Genomic DNA, 14,168 nt, shown 5'->3' with positions numbered 1-14,168 from the left:
CAAATAGCAAAACTCCTTTACTACTTTAAGTGTCTCATTTCCTAATCTAATTCCCTCAGCAATACCCGACTTAATTCGACTACATTCCATAGGATGCTGTTTTGTTGAAGTGTGTTATACGAGTATTAGCCGTAGTATAATGCTGTTGAAAAACCAGGAACTATACAATTTATAAAGGAAGAACTGCAATCGCCTGTAACATGTTCATTAAGCATCGTGTGTGGAGCGAATTTCAACCCAAAATTAATTTTTTGAAAAGGAATTGTCACGTAGACTACGTTCAAACAACAACAATGATGACTAATGGTTTTTGTGAAGTTTGCAAAATGATAACGCAAACATTAAAGGTAAGAGGGGGTACAATGTACTCAACAGCAGTCTTTTCTTAACAGTCAAGATAAATTATTTCAAGAATGCTAGGATCAACAGAATAAGTTGCTGTTTGAATGAAAAGTTGTTATTGATTGGTTATTTCTATCAAACAGAGCTATAAAATTATGGCAATGTGCTTAATATAGATAATCATATGACATCAGCGACACAGAGTAGTCGCAATGGCTTCTTTATAATGATAGGCAATGACGGAAAGTCAAATGCCACCATAAATATTGCTGATGCTGTGGTTTTCAGCCCGAGGACTGGTTTGATGCACCTCTCTACACTAATCTATCTTATGCTAGCATCACCCTCTCTGCGTAACTATTGCAACCTACAATCTTCTTACTGTATTCTGGCATAGGTTTCCTTCTACAGTTTTTAATTATCCATTTTTCACTTCCGAACAAAGCAACACTTCAGACAGATGCCTTCAGAAATGACTTTTTAACCCTTACCTTTATATTCAACGTTGACAAACTTGAGTGTTACAGAAATAGTCTTGCTCTTGCTATCTGCATGTTATATCTTCTGTAGTTCAGCCATCGTCAATTAATTTACTGCCCAAAAAGCAAAACTCGTGAACTACTTTTAGAATCTCATTTCCAAATCTAATTCCTGTTTTTAACTCGACTACACTGTATTACCCTTTTTCTACTTTTGTTAAATTTCATCTTATAACGTCTTTTCAAGACCTGAGCCATTCCGTTCAATTACTATTCCAAGTTCTTTGCCACCTCTGATAACCATCCAAGTTCCTACCTCTTTTCTATTAACTTTATTTCCCTTCGCAAACTGAGGCCGTTTCGACAAGCGGAGGAGACCGGTCTTTCATGTATGTGATTGAATTATTAGAAGTCAATGGCTTGATCACATGTTGCTTTATGAAAATTAATAACTGGGTTTGGCTTTTCTGCCATCATGAGACCTAGAGGTTGTGGCAGCACCACGTAGACATTTAGTCAGTACGTGTCGCTGCTGCAATTTTTAGAGCTGATGACTGATGTGAAGCCGAAACTGTTTACCAGTTTTAACAAAATCGTATGCGGTCAAGACAGTGACTTTTTTTATCTAATTTAATACCCTTCCCAAATTTCTGCTTGGTTTCCTTCACTGCTTGCTTAGTGTACACACTGAATAATCTCTGGGTAGGCCACAAATCTGTCTCACTACTTTCTCACCTACTGCCTCCCTTTCAGGTCTTCCGCCTTTATTATAGCAGTGTGGTTGCTGTAAAAGTGGTAAATAACTTCCCGCTCTCTATATCTGATTTCTACAACATTCAAAATTTCAAAGAGTTTAATATAGTCGACATTGCCAAGAGCTTTCTCTAAACCTCCAAATATCGTAAATTTTAAGTTTGCCTTTCTTCGAACTATTTCCTAACAAGGAAACATGACCAACTTGATCTTATATTTTAAGGAGCGAAAAGTACGCTGATATCAGGCCCAGCAATAGACCTCGCGCGAAAATTTGGCCCATAATTCTAACAGCACTCAGTTATGACTTTTTGAATGTACAGTTTTTAAACTTCCGCGGGCACCGTTTATTTGTTACTCGCTTCGCCCCACGACAGCCGCTTCTTACGCGCAGAACTGTACGTTGCATTGTTCATTGGGCTGAAGTGTGTGGCTTCTAAACTTGAAGACGGTGCCAGAGAACTCTTCGCTTCGAACCTTTTTATCTTGCGATTTACTAATGTAGCAAAAATGAATTAATTAGATAACTGGGTCACTAGAAAAAAAGCGTAGTGATGTCTGATTCTTAACATCGCTGCTGTATGTCATTTTCTTCGAATTGTAAATGCACTATTCTATCATGTGAAAAATTGCAAATTGAAATAACTAACTTCATTTAATAATAATTCTTCATTTGCTAGGATTTTTTTTTATTTTGATTTTGCCTCTATTTTTAAAATAATATTGAACACATTTGTTAGAGAAGCTGACATATTACGTACACATTTCACGTAAAAAAACCCTGTTCTCGAACAAGATTTCAAAACACGTCCTGTAGACGTGACCTACTGCCCCCTCGCCTTTCTTCACACCGTGAATAGGAGGGCTCTGGTTTCCATTTCGCTGTACAGTGCTTCGTGCTCCGGCACTATGTGGTTGGAGGGGCGGGGGGGAGGGAGTGACAAAAAACAGGTGCAAATGAAAGTTTAAAATCTGTGTATTGGGTAGGTTATAGCTGCGTAATATCAGAACCACGGCCTAAGTTTGCGCGAGGGATTGATATCATACAAGTCCGCTGCTTTTTCTCCTTAAAATGTGGTTTCTGGTTGGTGATGTCCCCTTTATTGTAAGTCGTACTGTTTGTTTCCGCATGGTGCGTTCCTGATTTTCTCCAGAAACAAGCCTGGCCTGTTCCGAGGCCAGCTTCTACCAAAATTTCCAGTCTTGAGTAAATAATTCTTGTCAGTATTTTGCAACCATAACTTACTGAATTAACAACAGTATTCCGACCTGACAGTATGTACCTTGGAATTGCAACCTTTACATTCTTCTTGCAGTCACAAGCTGTTTAGCCTCTTTCATATATCGTGCTTGTGAGGTGGATTATATTTGGCAATGGCGGCATAATTTTGACGCAATATCGTAGGGCCTTGTTTCCTCCTACTTTCTTCAGTGCTCTGCCTTGAATTATCATGTCTCTCATCCTCATTTTCCTCATCTTCCCTTTCTTGCCCTGTAAATCCCTTCTGTACATTCCTTCCTCCTGTCAGCTTTCCCTTCTTTGTTTAGTACCGGCTTTCCATCGCAGCTCTCGATATCCACACAGCTCCTCGTCTTAAATTTTCCCTTAGGCATCATCTGTCATTCCTCTAGTCATGCGTACCTTGCAAACTCGTATTCATCCGCGGATTAGTCATTTTGTTTGTCAATGTCATTTCTTAGACGTCTCTGGTCCCTTTTGCCTGTTTCATTTGCTGTAATTTTATACATTGTCGCTTCGTCATATAGATTCAGTAGCTCGTGTGATATTTAAAAATTTCTGCTGCGTCTGTGTCTTTTTTCTGATTTGATCCTGTGCTCCGTTCACTACTGCATTTCTCAAGAACCTCTCTTAGGCACGGTAGTAGTCAAAACAGCGCACTACGATACTACAAGATCTTTTTCGCTGGATATGGTGGTAAAAGAACCATTTAGATAAATCAAACAACATGTAATTTGAGCCGTTCCTTAACAAACCCTGAAAGAAAATAAAAGTTACAATGATCAATGATCGAAGCTTTGAAGTCACAGGATTCTCTGTTGGCGGAAATGGCTGTAAATGAGCCACACAGATCAAATTTTATGACGACACGTGTGACTGAAACTGGTTGTTAATGAGAGCTTTTACTTAAAGCAACAACTTATCCAAGTGATCGTGACGCTCCGTTCCACCTACACTTGAGTATTGCTCACCAGTGTGGGATCCGTACCAGGTCGGGTTGACAGAGGAGATAGATAAGATCCAAAGAAGAGCTGCGCGTTTCGTCACAGGGTTATTTGGTAAGCGTGATAGTGTTACGGAGATGTTTAGTAAACTCAAGTGGAAGATTCTGCAAGAGAGGCGCTCTGCAAGCTTCCTGTCCAGGTTTTCGAGAGGGTGCGTTTCTGGATGAGGTATCGAATATATTGCTTCCCCCTACTTATACCTCCAGAGGAGATCACGAATATAAAATTAGAGAGATTCGAGCTCGCACGGAGACTTTCCGGCAGTCGTTCTTCCCGCGAACCATACGCGACTGGAACAGGTAAGGGAGGTAATGACAGTGGCTCGTAAATTGCCCTCCGCCACACACCGATGGGTGGCTTGCGGAGTGTAAATGTAGATGTAGATGAATACTTATGAGCTATGCAGAAACTCCTGCACAGAATTTATGAGAAACGAGTGAGCAGTAATAAACTATGAGTGGGAAAGGGAACCCCCACTGGATGCACAATCAAAGCCTCCACATTCTCGCGCTTCTTCATATAAAGAAATGCAAAACGGAGCGACTAGCTTAATTCTTGACAACCACGACTATGTGCACTTAATCTAATTTTTCTGTCTCCGTTATTCTCCAAATCTACTTCAGTAGGGCAAGTCAGTGGTAGCCGTATACCAGTGCAGTGCTTTTCATGGAAATTTTAGCCGTTATTCACAGTCGTCTCGTGTCATAAAACTTCTTTTACTTGGGGAGTTATTTTAACAGCCTCTTAGGTTCAGTGGGCGCAGTGGTGACGTGAATGGAGCTTTGGTGTCTTTTATAAAAACGCATGAGCTAGTAGGCTGTGTCTTTATTACGAAGAGTTCGTTCGTATCCTCGCTGGTTACAGTGTGAAAATAAACACCTCATTATTTCAATGGTGTGACTATTTTCCACTTCAAGTATACACTAATGAGTCGAAATATTACAACCACCTGTTTAATAGCGTGTTGCGCCAGTTTTCACAGTACAGACGCAATTCTGCTTAGCGCGGACTCTACAAGTCGCTGATAGGTTTCCGGAAGAATATGACAGCATATGTCAACTTACATGTCGCTAAATCCCCGCAAATTACGGAACGTAGCTGGCGGGCGATATGTGTTCTAATGGGCACAAGTCAGGGGCATTTTCTGGCAACTACATCAGTGAGAGTTCACTGTCATGCCTCTCAAACCACTGATGCACGATTCTGGCTTTGCATCATGGAGAGTTATCCTGTTGGAAGAGTCATCGCCATCAGAGAAGACTTCAACCATGAATGGATGCAAGTGGTCCGCAATAACGTTCACGTAGTTCAACGCTGCCTCGGTGTCTTCGAGTACTGCCATAGTTCCCAATTTCATGCACCCCATAGCACAATTCTGCTCTCAGCGGCCTGTGGCGTGGTGCAAGTTTCAAGAAGCCATTGGCCTGGATGACGGCGTGTAAGAACCCGACCATCGATCTGGTGCAACACGAAATTAATTCCACAGGTGACACGTTTCTGTTGATCCACAGTGAAAACTCAATGACGCTGTGCCCACTGCAGTCGTAACTGACGGTTGTAACGTTGTTACTTTAATTTGCTGTGAAAGCGGTACTGATAGACAATAAAAGCAGGTTACAGCTGTGAGCTGTCTGGGGAGGTTAACCTTGCATTACTGAGCAACTGTTTCACCAGGCACCCAGTCTAGCTTACCGAATTCCCAACCAGACCAACATTATATATATATATATATATATATATATATATATATATATATATATATATATATATATATATATATATATATATATATAAAGAGAATTTAAATAAAAAGAAATAAATCAGTTTATATTTGGAAATTTATTTTAACATTGATCATTGAAATTTCAGCATATCAAACGTGGGTCATAACTAAGCTGGTGCCTTATTTAGGACTGTAAAAATGTGAGTTTGTAATCTTACGGAACACATCAAATAGGGAGCCAAGACTGGGATACTACATACAACACTGCATTCATAAAATAACACACAAAGAACTTTGAAACATATGCAAGAGGAAATTAACCACAACCAACCGATTCAATGTTCACCCAAAGACGTTACGTTCGTAGCGCAATCCCGTCCGTCATGTAATTACCACACACTGGTCTACTAAATTCATACTAACTCTCTGTGAAATCTTCCCGAAAGGAATAGCTGAGGGCTACGTTGATGCTTTCACCACATGCTTCACGTGGTCAGCTTGGTTTACACAAAGAGTGTAACTCCACAATAATTTTGATGATTAAAATAAATTACATCGAAACGCAATTTACTAAAGAAAAACCTTGAACTGGTTACTATCGTCTTACTATCAACCTGATGGGTCAAACAGTCATATTAGCACGTGGTACTGGTCTCGCAAAGTACACCCCACGTGGGTTGAACATAAAGAAAAGTTGCTATATTGAAAAATATTGTCAAGACGAGACGTTATAATCACACAAGCATTCGCATTTAAGATTGATGATCTTAGAGTTACTGATCAACATGTGGTTCCACTTTACTCACAAAGTAGTGACAAAGCAACTACCGGAAGATATTCTGAACTACACACGCGAATTACACTGCGTTGCAATTTAAGATAACATTAGATATTTTAGAGATAAACCTGAAATAAAGGAGATTAAATTTTCAGTTAGGCTGAACTTAAGAAATCCATTGTCCTGCGGACTTAGCAGACACGCGCTTAGCCGGAGATCTTACCACTTCAGACGCTCGCCGCGGACAGACTGCCCTGCGCTCCTACCGAGCGTGCTTCCTGAGGGTGGATCACAAATACAAACGGAAGTGACCAGAGAGACAGCTTCCTATTCCAACATGACAAGGGACGGACAGAAACATGCTAAGAATGGAAACCTCTCTGCTTTTAGAAAGCGTAGCTACCTGTTCCGACGTTGGTCCTACTGTTATCTAGCAGACAGGCTTGCTTGCTACCCTCAAGCATGCAACTACAAATACATTTGCTCATTCATCCTCTCACACAGAAGGGAATGGGGATGACAGTATCTTATCATACACAGTATATAAAAGAAAGCGGATGTAGGTTCCGTATGAGACTGTGTGACATGAATTACATATAAACTGTGTTTTAAAGTGTAGTAGTGTGACAGATCGTTCTTGTTTATGTGTAAAAGTAACATATTTCACTGCTCAGTCTCCTCCCAGATAGTCAGAAACACCACAGTAAATTTAGAAGAGGAATTTATGCCGTAAATGACAACAGACTTAAGAAATTAACGTGAAAGGAATCCAACAGAGACCTTTCACGGTGTAGTTGGCTCAACACAGGTATCCGTACAGATCGTATGATACGGAGCTCCATGTTCAACGACGGCCTTTGAACTGTGTGCTCCGTAACACTTGTGCCTGCACCAACATAATACTCTGACGTCAGATTTGTCACAGGTCGCTACCTGTCGTGAATTGCACAGTGGGGACTCCTCCGACTTTTACGTTTTGTAATGAGACTTGGATGTCCAGCACCATACGGCCTACTCGTTATTCCACCATCCTTGAACCACTTTCCATAGAGGCTCACGACAGTAGTACACAGAGAGGCGACCAGCTTCGCCTATTCAAATATTCTCGTTTCCAGCCACAGCGCCACAACTATGTGCCCTTTGTGCAAATCGTTTACATCAGTGAATTACCGCATTTGTGGCCCCGTATCCTGGCTATAACGACTACTCATTCGTCTCCAGCTTACATTCTTTCCTTACCGCCTCACGTCCCGCAACACCACTTGGAGGCATTCAACCTCAATGTGGGTATGCCCACAATTATTTTCTTATCAGTGTATACATATTCGTTTTACTAAATACAAGAGCCCTTTTTCACTTGACGCAATCTAATATTTATCTACTAATCACAGGCTTTTCGCCTATTATATTCCAACTGACTTCAGTGGATTTAATCTGGAACGATACTGTTTTGTTTCTGCATGTGATATAGGTTCAAACCAGATCAAACTACACTCCTGGAAATTGAAATAAGAACACCGTGAATTCATTGTCCCAGGAAGGGGAAACTTTATTGACACATTCCTGGGGTCAGATACATCACATGATCACACTGACAGAACCACAGGCACATAGACACAGGCAACAGAGCATGCACAATGTCGGCACTAGTACAGTGTATATCCACCTTTCGCAGCAATGCAGGCTGCTATTCTCCCATGGAGACGATCGTAGACATGCTGGATGTAGTCCTGTGGAACGGCTTGCCATGCCATTTCCACCTGGCGCCTCAGTTGGACCGGCGTTCGTGCTGGACGTGCAGACCGCGTGAGACGACGCTTCATCCAGTCCCAAACATGCTCAATGGGGGACAGATCCGGAGATCTTGCTGGCCAGGGTAGTTGACTTACACCTTCTAGAGCACGTTGGGTGGCACGGGATACATGCGGACGTGCATTGTCCTGCTGGAACAGCAAGTTCCCTTGCCGGTCTAGGAATGGTAGAACGATGGGTTTGATGACGGTTTGGATGTACCGTGCACTATTCAGTGTCCCCTCGACGATCACCAGTGGTGTACGGCCAGTGTAGGAGATCGCTCCCCACACCATGATGCCGGGTGTTGGCCCTGTGTGCCTCGGTCGTATGCAGTCCTGATTGTGGCGCTCACCTGCACGGCGCCAAACACGCATACGACCATCATTGGCACCAAGGCAGAAGCGACTCTCATCGCTGAAGACGACACGTCTCCATTCGCCCTCCATTCACGCCTGTCGCGACACCACTGGAGGCGGGCTGCACGGTGTTGGGGCGTGAGCGGAAGACGGCCTAACGGTGTGCCGGACCGTAGCCCAGCTTCATGGAGACGGTTGCGAATGGTCCTCGCCGATACCCCAGGAACAACAGTGTCCCTAATTTGCTGGGAAGTGGCGGTGCAGTCCCCTACGGCACTGCGTAGGATCCTACGGTCTTGGCGTGCATCCGTGCGTCGCTGCGGTCCGGTCCCAGGTCGACGGGCACGTGCACCTTCCGCCGACCACTGGCGACAACATCGATGTACTGTGGAGACCTCACGCCCCACGTGTTGAGCAATTCGGCGGTACGTCCACCCGGCCTCCCGCATGCCCACTATACGCCCTCGCTCAAAGTCCGTCAACTGCACATACGGTTCACGTCCACGCTGTCGCGGCATGCTACCAGTGTTAAAGACTGCGATGGAGCTCCGTATGCCACGGCAAACTGGCTGACACTGACGGCGGCGGTGCACAAATGCTGCGCAGCTAGCGCCATTCGACAGCCAACACCGCGGTTCCTGGTGTGTCCGCTGTGCCGTGCGTGTGATCATTGCTTGTACAGCCCTCTCGCAGTGTCCGGAGCAAGTATGGTGGGTGTGACACACCGGTGTCAATGTGTTCTTTTTTCCATTTCCAGGAGTGTATGTTGGTCACATGAATGTAATGCTACTTACAAGGAGACCACACAACAGGCGGATTTTAGTAATCTTTATATTGACGGTACATAAGTGCACAACTCCAATATAGGTATCCCAAAGCGGCTCGATGAAATTGTCAAAAATTCTCAAGAAAATCAACTTTGAAATTTTCCAACTATGCTGAATGCAATAAGATAACTCGATTTTCCGACAAGCAGCGTGGCTCTGAGGTAGGCTGCGTTACCGCCATATTGAGAGGCCTTTCTTAGATTACCACTCCGTCTTCAGGCCACGAGTGCCCTACCTGGACCATCCGACCGCCGTGTCATCCTCGGTGGAGAATGCGGATTGGAGGGGCGTGGGGTCAGCACACCGCTCTCCCGGTCGTAAGATAGTTTTTTTTTGACCGGAGCCGCTACTATTCGGTCGAGTAGCTCCTCAATTGGCATCACGAGGCTGAGTGCATCCCAAAAATGACAACAGCGCATGGCGGCCCGGATGGTCACCCGACCACGCCCGACAGCGCTTAACTTCGGTGATCTCACGGGAACCGGTGTATCCACTGCGGCAAGACCGTTGCCTTCCTAGATTACCGCCAAATTGAAATTTTTGAACAAAGGTGCATGTTTTACGAGCATTTTTGTGGAAAGATGAGGACTGGTAGCAGCTGGATCGAGTATCGTTTCGCTTACAATTTTTTCGTTTTTAAAAAGTTCGGTTCGAATACCTACATCATTTGAGCATAAAATTCATCAAATATACACATCAAAAAAAAGTTTTGCATGACCTCGGTTCCAAGAGTTCCGGAACCTATACAGGAAATTGGAATATAGATCAACATGAACATTATTTCTTTCCTTTTTATTGCTCATGAAAACCACACATTGCATGTTGTACCACCATACTACGTACAACCGTTATGGCAGCTTCCATAACCACCAGCGGAGTACGCCGGCCCCATATAACGCCACCCCAAAACAGCAGGGAACCTCCACTTTGCTGCGCTCTCTGGAGAGTGTGTCTAAGGCGTTCAGCCTGACCTGGTGGCCTCCAGACACATCTCCTGGTTGAAGGCCTATGCGACACTAATCGGTGAAGAGAACGTGATGCCAATTCTGAGCGCTCCATTCTACATGTTGTTGGGCCAATCTGTACAGCGCTGCATGGTGTTGTGGTTGCAAAGATGGACCTCGCCATGGAAGTCGGGAGTGAAGTTGCGCATCATGGAGACTATTGTGCACAGTTCGAGACATAACACGACGTCATGTGGCTGCACGAAAAGCATTATTAAAGATGGGTGGCGTTACTGTCAGGGTTCCTTCGAGACATAATCCGTAGGTAGCGGTCATCCACTGCAGTACTAGCGCTTGGGCGGCCTGAACGAGGCATGTCATCGACAGTTCCTGTCTCTCTGTATCTCCTCCATGTCCTAACAACATCGCTTTGGTTCACTGCGAGACGCCTGGACACTTCCCTTGTTGAGAGCCATTCCTGGTACAAAGTAACAATGCGGACGCGATCGAACGGCGGTATTGACCGTCTAGCATGGTTGAACTACAGACAACACGAGCCGCATACCTCCTTCGTGGTGGAATGACTGGAACTGATCGGCTGTCGGACCCCCTCCGTCTAATAGGTATTGCTTATGCGTGGTTGTTTAATCTTTGGACGGGTTTAATGACATTCTGAACAGTCAAAGCGAGTGTGTCTCTGATATAATATGCATAGTCACCGGCTTTCAGGAGTCCTGGGTACTGGTGTGATGCAAAAAAATTTTTGTGTGTGTATATGGTGATTAACACATACCATTTTTTTTATAAAAATGCACGATTTCTTATTTCACGCCGCACATAAAAATCCAGTTTTCTTTGAAAATATAAATATTTAATTACCGATCGTTTACAAGATCGAGATTACTTAAATATAAAAACAAATCATTAAAAACTAATATTTTTCCTTATGCATGTATTGTGTGCCTCACAAACATATTACAGGACATAAAATTCTGTTCAAAAATTTAAATTCGCCGGAAATCGAAGGCAGGCCCCAAGGTAATAATGAGCACTCTATCACAGAGCCACGCTACTTATAGAGTAAATCAACTTACTTAAGTCGCACGAACTGGTTCGTTTGACTGACATTTGAGTACTGAAATTTGCGCACCATCAATAGAAAAAAATACAAAAATCCGACTGCTGTCTGGTGTCCATGTTAGAGTAACTGTAGAAAGTACCGCATGTAACAGAAAATTACGTTTTTCCACGTTAAATACGTTGAAGATGCCGCAAATGTAAAAGATACAACTGATTTGAATGGTAAATAAGTACAAAAACACAAAAAGAAAAAAAGGCGTGTCAATTTATAAAAAAAAACGCTGTATTAAAATATTGAAACGCTGTATTATTTTACGACTGTCCGCATCTGTTGCTGTACTTGTTTGCTTGGAACTAGTAACATATTTTCAACTTTTACGTATATGCTTCACATTCAAAAAGAAGACAGTAATTAAGAAAGACTTTTATGAAAAAAGAAAATAATGAATAAATTTTTCTTTGTGCTCGTTTTGTTTTCGCAGCGTTATCAATTAAATAAAATCTTCCCAGATTTCTTGTGCCATCAGGCCGCAGTGTGAAGCGACGTTACGGGAACACTGTTTGCTTTCTTCACCTTCTGGTGAAGTGCCGGTGTATCACAGTCGGTTTCCTTATATACGGCAGGTATCGGTGGGAGCATTTACGTCTCACAAAGGTCGCTCCACAGCAGTTTTAACAGCCGCCCGGCCGGTTGTTTACGTTGCTCGCAACGCACGTTCGCTGACCACCGCTGCTCTACACGATGCAGACTTATTGCTTTAAAGTTCGGTTGACAAGTTTTAAGCTCCGGAAACATATGTTCTGGGGAATGTTAATTCTTGTTACCGTAACCAGAGTACATGCTTACGGCCCTTCACCATCACAGCCTCAAGCAATATCATGCCACAAAATTTTGTTGACGGCGGCACTACTTCTCTCTGCACACCTCACATCATTAAGAATCTGTTCTTAACCCTTGGTGGTATCGTCTTATAGGTAGGAAGTAGCACTTTTTTTTCTCTGTCAAGGTGTTTAGACACCAGTTTCATTTCCTTCTGCGGCCCCTGAATATTTCTCTAGATTGTTCCAAATTGAGGCCTACGAGAAAGACAGGCCACGGTGCGTACGTCACGAAGGTAGGCGTGCGCTCGCTCAACTCAGCAGACAAACTACGTTTCTACATCTGTTAACCTGTAACTAGGTGTGTACGTAGAAACGAAAATTGCATCTTCAACTGGAATCCGCTATTATGGAGTCTTACTGTTGTTAGTCCTACAATGATCGGAAGTCCATAAAAGCACTCCGTCTTCAGGCTACAAGTGGCCCATCGGGACCATCCGACCGCCGTGTCATCCTCAGTTGAGGATGCGGATAGGAGGGGCCTGTGGTCAGCACACTCTCACCCGGTCGTTATGATGGTTTTCTTTGACCGGAGCCGCTACTATTCGGTCGAGTAGCTCCTCAATTGGCATCACGAGGCTGAGTGCACCCCGAAAAATGGCAACAGCGCATGGCGACTGGATGGTCACCCATCCAAGTGCCGGCCACGCCCGACAGCGCTTAACTTCGGTGATCTCACGGGAACCGGTGTATCCACTGCGGCAAGGCTGTTGCCTCGAAGTCCATACGCCTACTTATACTTTGTTGCGGCTTTACTGGGTTACAATAAAATTAAAATCATGCCAAAATGCACAAGGCGCCACTTCTTGTATGAAATGAGGACTGTTAAGCAGAGGAGACTAAATGCTATAAACAAGTCGTTATACAATTTATATCGAGTAGTAATCTTTAATTAAATTTTGTTGTAGTACTGTTAATCTGTAAGACTTCGTAATAGCGTATTCCACTAGAAGATGCAATTCTCAGTAGTACGTACACGCTTAGCTGCGAGTTAACAGGTTTAGAAACGCATTTTGTCGGCCGAGCTGAGCGAGCGAGTTCTGGCCTACCTTCGTGACGTACGCGCCGCGGCCTTTATTTCTCGTTAACCTCGTTCCAAACGTCATCTCATTCCACTGGTACAGAAACCTACTCATGCTTCCTTTGTCTAGTTATATGAGGTCTAAAAATGTTAGTCAACCTGAAAAGTGCCCGTCTCTCGTTTACAATCCTTCTGCTTCAGTTCCTGATTGTTACTCTTATTCTGTTCTTAATTTTCTGGATCACATTTTTTCCCATATGTCGTGGAATTTTAGAAACTACTATGATTCTTATTAAAAGTGGAGAAAACGATACTATATCCCTGTTGTACCGTGAACAATATCACGTAACGTCTCTACGAAAGTTCACTTATATTTCACCCGACGATTTATCTGAAAAAGGCAAGCGAAATTCATATTGAGACTTCAGTACGATGATCTGGCGAATTGGTTTTATTAAATATTTCCTATTCAGTACTCAAGAAGAGCTCAGTGATGTCACAGCGGTATAGGGAAATGGCGGAATGTACATGTGGGAGAACGAAGTGTGAATTATATTCTACTCAACAAACATTAAATAGTGAGACAGATCTCCCTGTCGACTGAGGAACCGTATGCCAAGACCAGTCTTATTAGAACAGTGCCTCAAGAGGGTATCGAATTTTACTTAAACATTCTTTCATGTAATATTAGCAACTGAACTTTTTGCTCGAAGATCATAGGATGTGGATATTCCTGAAAACACAATAAGCTCTGGACATCACAACACACAAGAATCGTACAAGTCAAAAACTACAGGAGGAAGTTCACGTGTTTAGCACACCAGCATGCACTACCATTACAGATAGATCTAAAACAAAACGATGTACTAGCTCGACCGTACTGAATAATGGTCTAAGAGTTTTAGTAAATACCTCATCAACATCTTGTCTGGTCATGAGTATTCATTC

At 43.3% G+C, this 14,168-nt stretch overlaps 1 pseudogene; it reads right to left on the bottom strand.

The window, feature by feature from the left end:
- Positions 1 to 12,797: 12,797 nt before the first annotated feature.
- On the bottom strand, positions 12,798 to 12,914 carry LOC126196065 (5S ribosomal RNA; annotated as a pseudogene).
- Between the last annotated feature and the right edge of the window lie 1,254 nt (positions 12,915 to 14,168).

This window comes from Schistocerca nitens, chromosome 7 (genome assembly GCF_023898315.1).
Source record: "Schistocerca nitens isolate TAMUIC-IGC-003100 chromosome 7, iqSchNite1.1, whole genome shotgun sequence".
Classification (NCBI taxonomy): Eukaryota; Metazoa; Arthropoda; class Insecta; order Orthoptera; family Acrididae; genus Schistocerca; species Schistocerca nitens.
Note: the sequence above shows the minus strand (reverse complement) of the source record. Positions and strands in the feature narration are given on the sequence as shown.